The sequence below is a fragment of the Talpa occidentalis genome, unplaced genomic scaffold, assembly GCF_014898055.3.
Source record: "Talpa occidentalis isolate TD23 unplaced genomic scaffold, MPIMG_talOcc4v2.1 talOcc4.8, whole genome shotgun sequence".
NCBI lineage: Eukaryota > Metazoa > Chordata > Mammalia > Eulipotyphla > Talpidae > Talpa > Talpa occidentalis.
Genome location: NW_023605194.1, coordinates 87,039,354 through 87,045,353, shown reverse-complemented (window position 1 = coordinate 87,045,353; position 6,000 = coordinate 87,039,354). Strand labels below are relative to the sequence as shown.

Below are 6,000 nucleotides of genomic sequence, written 5' to 3'. Positions count from 1 at the left end.
AAATGATATTTCGTATGTTTCCAATTTAAGACATGTTTAAGAAGTGGATTCATTTCTTTCTGGTACAAGTTCTTGATAACTAATAATCTGTGAAAAATTTCATGGGTCTCCTCAGGCAATTGCTTTCTTGAAATTTGAGAAAATTGCCTATTGGACAACTCCTCTTATCTACCATCCCTGATAGAATCCAATCTAAGCACTCTTGGAAACCAAATTACTTGAAAATATTTAATTATCAGAAACTATAATAGGATATAGTTATGAAATAAACTTTCTTGGGCAACTTCAGTCTGAAAGTTTAATCACCTCACCAACATGAATTAATGTTTTAATCATTTTCATCCCTCCGCAAGAAGATACTAAACATTTGGAACTACTCTTGTATCATTTAGCCTCCCAGTCATTTCTGAGTCTTACTTGTTTGAGGTTCATAGTCCCAGAGGTTTGAGGTTAAATAGTCCCAGAACTATTTAAAACAGCAGGTAACAGGCCATGGAAATCAGAACCTGGTAGAAAGATGGAGCTCTGATTTGCCTTATGGGGAATCCATAGGGTCTTGCTCTGTTCACTTAATAGGGGAGCTACCATGCTTCCTGCTGGGAATTATAGGCCTGAGTTGAGCGACCAGGTGAAGCTGTAACACAGAAGGCAGCTGGGCTCAAGGAGGATGCTTGCTTCTGCGGCCCAGCTTGTACCCTGGTGCTGTTGGGAAGGAGACATGGAAAGAGACACATGGTAGAGACACATGTAGACACACTTGAAAGAGTCATGTGGGTGAGAGACGTGGGGGGACTGACAATGGCAGCTGTTCTTTTGATGTGCTGTATCCCTTTGTCCCAGATTTTTTGAGAATTGTCTCAGAATCCCTTTTCTATGGTTCCTTGCAAAAGGTTCCTTAAACGTGGCAAGTTTTCAGGCTTCAGTGACCCCACTTTGGATTGACTCTGTTTAGCTAAGTTATTTACCCGTGAGGGGATGGGAAATTTTGGGTGTTTATTGGAAAACTTTTAGTAATATACTCTCTTTCCTCTCTGTGCATACCAATTCTATTAAAGTTCTTTCCCACTAAGAGTCTGCTTTGCCTTTGTGCACATGGATGGCTGAACCCCTTTTGAACATGGGGTATCCCTTCAGCTACATGCTTCCACTCTGACTACTCCTACTGCTAGCACCTTACAAATGTACCTTACAAAGGTATTATGGAATAAAAGGCTTGTAAGATACTCTCTGAAAATCTTTATTATGTTTGGTAACATTCAATAAATTATAAGATGTTTTCGTAGTAACTTTTTTATCTGTACTACTACCTCCCTGCATCTTGCCTGTAGCTAATTTTCTGTTGCTGTGACTATTATGTCACTATTATATTCTAAATATTTCAGGTCAAAGGAGCTATTTGTGTGAGGCAGATATAGAAGCAAAATACCCTAATCTATCTTAAGAACATTCATTTTTTTAATCAAAAACATTTTTCCAGAATGGGGCATGTGCAGTTGTATGGGGGAATATAAAAATAAAATTTATTATTTAAAAAAAAAAAAAAAAACATTTTTCCATTTCTTAGGTTGAAGTACAATTATATTTTACTTAAATGTATTTACTTTATTGCTAAAATGTAGGAAGAAATAGTTTCTGATTTAAGGTTATGGAAAAATATCTGGTGTCCTGTAGGGAACTTCGTTAATACAGACTTATCGCACAGGAGGGAGAAGAGAGATGAGTTGACTTGGATATTATTGATTCCAGTTTTCCCCTTTTCAAACGATTAAAATTTAAAATCAAATAACTCAATTGGACTTCCCTGATGGTGTAAGGGGTTAGGACGGCAACCGTGAAGCTGACCACAATCACTACAGCATGAGTTCAATCCCTGGCCAGGGAGATGACCCACATGGCGCAGCAGACCTCTCCTGATTCAGCCACTGTTCCCCTCAGCAGTATGTTTTGGTCAATCTGCCTGTTCTATTCCCAGCTTTGTCTCTGGTGACGCCCCTCACCGCCCCCCCCCCCCCGCCCGCCCCGCCCCGCGTACCTCTGGTTTGTACCCCAGCTCTTGTGTGCATAAAAATAAAATAAATCTTTTAAAAAAATAACTTAATCATTTTTAGTTAGAGAAAGACACTGGAGACAAAGCATTATGTGTGTGAAAAAGAGCAATTAAGGTATCTATAGAATATTTGATTTTGAAGCGGGAATGTTTAAAGATAAGTATGTTTTCATTCATTAATTCCTGCAACCGGTAGTCACTGAATTCCAGAATGGATCTCATTCTGACTGTTGCAAGTTCTGGAAATCTGTTCTGGATTTCAAGCCTGCTGGAACTAATATTCTATGTAGGTAACTAGGTAGGAAACAAATATTGGGTAAAGCCTGAGAAAGTGGTCAATACTAAAAGAAGAAATGGGACAGAGTAAGAATAATAGCACATGTCCTGAGAGGAAGCCAAGGCCCAAAAGTGTTTGTTTCTTTGTCCTTGTCCACAGTCACTTTGGAAACTTTATCCTGCAGGTAATTTGTGTGACTGTATATAGAAACAAGTAGGATGTAACTTTAAATATTACTCATGTCTAGTATCATAGGAATAAACTAAGCATTTTTTACTTTATTTTTATTCAAATTATTTAATAAAATAATTGGACATCCACTGATGTAATATTATAGGTCACAAAATTAAATATTGAGAACACAAAAGCACCTACTTTACATTTTCAAAAATAAATCAATAAAAGAGACTATATCCTTATTTGGATTTTTATAGAAAAGTACATTAATTATTGAGAAAATTGACAGCTCTATTATCGTTTTAAATTGTATTCCTCTAGCCCTTATTTAATAAAAGCTTTTCTGTTGGTTCATCTAAATGTTGCCCTCTGATGAGCTTTCGATTTTATCAGTTTAAAGAGTACAGCTCTCAGATTCATGGGGAGGCTGAGAACCAGATGTCCATTGTCAGGGCTGAAAACCCAATTAAAATGGAGGGCATGGAGGTGAAAAGAAGAGAGTGGGTCAGCTAGAGCTGGTGTGAGCAGAAGATGGGTGGGTAGAAAGCAGAGATTTTGTGCTACATTGGCAGATCTGTTAAGGAAACTAATCCATAGATACTTTTATCGAAACTCCTAAACCAGATGGGATTCAGCAAGATCTTAATCTCCGCAAAAAAAAAAAAAAAAAAAAAAAAAATCAGCTCTGAATGTTGATCTCAAAAGTAAAACAGTTTTGAAAAATCCATCAAAACACATGTTTTTGTGCAGTTATCAAGTCTATTAATGATTTTAAATAATATCTGCCTATATATAAATATTTGAATAATCTACCTATTTATTATTCCCACTTAGTCAACAAAAAATTGCAAAGCTTTCTTACTGCTTCCTATTCCTTCAGCCTTGTTGCTTGTCATTCAGTTTTGTAGCATTCCACATTAATCTTTCTAAAGCAGTGCTCCAGTATGTCAATATATTAAAAAACCTATGAGAACTCCCCATTGAGTACTAAATAAAGTCCATGTTACTTTTTGCCAAAAGCAAAAAAGTGTACGGTTTGATCCATTCTTCCTTGCATTCAAGTATTCATTTGATAAATACTTACCTTGCACCCACTAGATGCCAGATATTACAGAAGTTTAAGGATATAACCGTGAATAAGCAAAGCTTTCACCACCTTGGAATTCATATTCTAATGGAGGGAGGTAAAAAAGCAAAAATTTCAGGAATTAAGAAATAAGCCATGCAGAAATTCTAGAGATTAAAAACAAAAGAATGAAAAAAAGAAGTCATCAGAGTCAAGGGTTTTCAAAATTAAGACAGTAGTCAAATATTGAATAGAATTTATCATCGTAACAGCATCATTGTTTTTATTATCATCTTTACTTTTGTGAAATTTCTGAACTCCAACTATAAAGTTAGATTTCTAAATGAATCCAGAAAGAAAAATAACTACATGGAATAAAACAGTACAGAAATTAGAGGGTCATTAATTTCTTACTGTTAAAATGAATTCTTAGAAACATATTTAAAGAAAAATTATTTTTTAAAAATTTTTAAAAAATTGCACATGCAAGACGTTTTTTAAGAAAAAGATTGAAAAACGTACTCCATTAAAATATGTTTCAAAAATCCAAGAACATGGAAGAGATAGATTGTATAGAAGAATGCAATTACTAAACAAAACTTTGAAATAAGACACTCATTGTGACAGAAGCCCAGTGACTGAAAGAAGCAGTATTGCAGAACAGAATCAGAAGTTAGAGTAATATTCCTGAAATATTACACTTAGGAAGAAAATTGATGCCACTCCAGACACAGTTTGATGAGGAAAATGTAGATTTCACAACAATACTTGCCTTGTTAGTGATAGATTTGCAGAAATTTTCTATCAAGTAAACAGAAAGGTGTTAAAGAAATCAAAGTAATGAAAAACAAGAATATGTCCAAGCCAGTCAAAAACAGATATTGGAATTTTCTGTAAATAAACAAAAAGCTTCTCAACTAGTTAGTTAAGATAATGATAAAATATCATTTTGTACTGGTTGATATCACATTTTAAAAATTTCTCAAACACTGAGAGAGGAAATGTACATGGTTGCAAAATGCATAAATAAATAAATCTTTATAAAAACAAATATTTGGAGAACTGATTGTAAATATATACGTACAGTTTCAGACTCATTAAAAAAGGATGATTGGATCTCTGTATCCCATTATATTTTTAGGGATTTTCACAAAGAACTGTTGAAGGAGAAATGCAAGATGCAACTATGTTTATAATATAACGGATATTATAATGTAGAAATTAAAACAGTCATTTGTCAGTGTACATATATATACATATATAATGCAGCCTTTTTGATACATGCAGTAGTAACTTATAGTTGTTGCCTTTGTATTTGTATATGAACTTTGAAAAACTATAGGAGGTACAGCACTATTTTTTTTAATGCTCTATGAAGGAATTTTATAGGTTTAGGCAGGGAACATCGACGTTCACTAAGATTGCTAGATAGAAGACTAATGACTAAGTGAATATTTTCAAAACACCAAAGCTGGACTACACAAACTAACTGACCTGAAGTGGAAAAACGTAACTTTATAAAGAAGACTTAAGGCTGTCATAACTTTAGTGTGATCTTTTTAGCGAAGCTGTTGGGATAATGAGGCATTATATATTAATACCTCATAATATGCTATAGAATAGGAGGATGCATGATTTTGCCTTTTCCCCTAAAATTTTAAAAATACACATAATCCAATTAAAAGACCAAAACTCAATGCTCACAGAGTGAGGAGTTATGTATTACCAATATTTAGGGGAAAAAAAGAAGAAGATGAGAAAAAATATATTAATGAGAAACACATACAATAAATTGAATTCTTGATGGGATACCAGCTAGAACAAGATAGCTATTAAAAATATTTTTAGGACAAGTTTGAATATGAATTGGGTATATAAGATATTTTGGGACTGTTTTTAAATTTGTTGGTTATAAAATTACATCATGACTCTTTTGTATTATCTTTTGTTGAATTGAATGCTGAAATATCAAGGAATGAAACATCAGATTTGTAATATATTTTCCAATATTTCAGGAAATGATGGATGAATAAGTATGACTAATTATAACTATTAGCCAGTATACATAAGATGGTAGGTATAGAAGCATTTATTATATGAGTCTCTCTTTTTCTGGATGAGAAAACTAATATAAAATTTAAGAAAGGGCACATAAAGGGCATTAGTCTATTATATAGATATCATACAGTGAAGAATGTATAATTTTAGTAATTACTCCAGATTCACTAGCATTTTATGTTTGAGCTTTCATACATGTTTTAATCACAGACTTTATATTTTCCCCACCTGACTTTATGTCTATTGTATTGATTTTATGAACAATCTAACCCTTTCTAGACTTTAATCCAAATTTCCTTACAAGGATTTCACACTAATAGATATATGTGAACTTGTTTCAATTTCAGTATTACTGGAGCCACTTAATAGGTTTTC

General features: G+C 33.5%; 1 long non-coding RNA gene across 1 annotated transcript in view; it reads left to right on the top strand.

The window, feature by feature from the left end:
* Nucleotides 1-2,418: 2,418 nt before the first annotated feature.
* Nucleotides 2,419-6,000, top strand: part of LOC129145027 (uncharacterized) — a 185,821-nt gene continuing 182,239 nt past the window's right edge. Inside the window, exon 1 of the long non-coding RNA XR_008550013.1 lies at nt 2,419-2,508. This is a non-coding gene — a long non-coding RNA (uncharacterized LOC129145027). The remainder of the gene's footprint in view (nt 2,509-6,000) is intronic.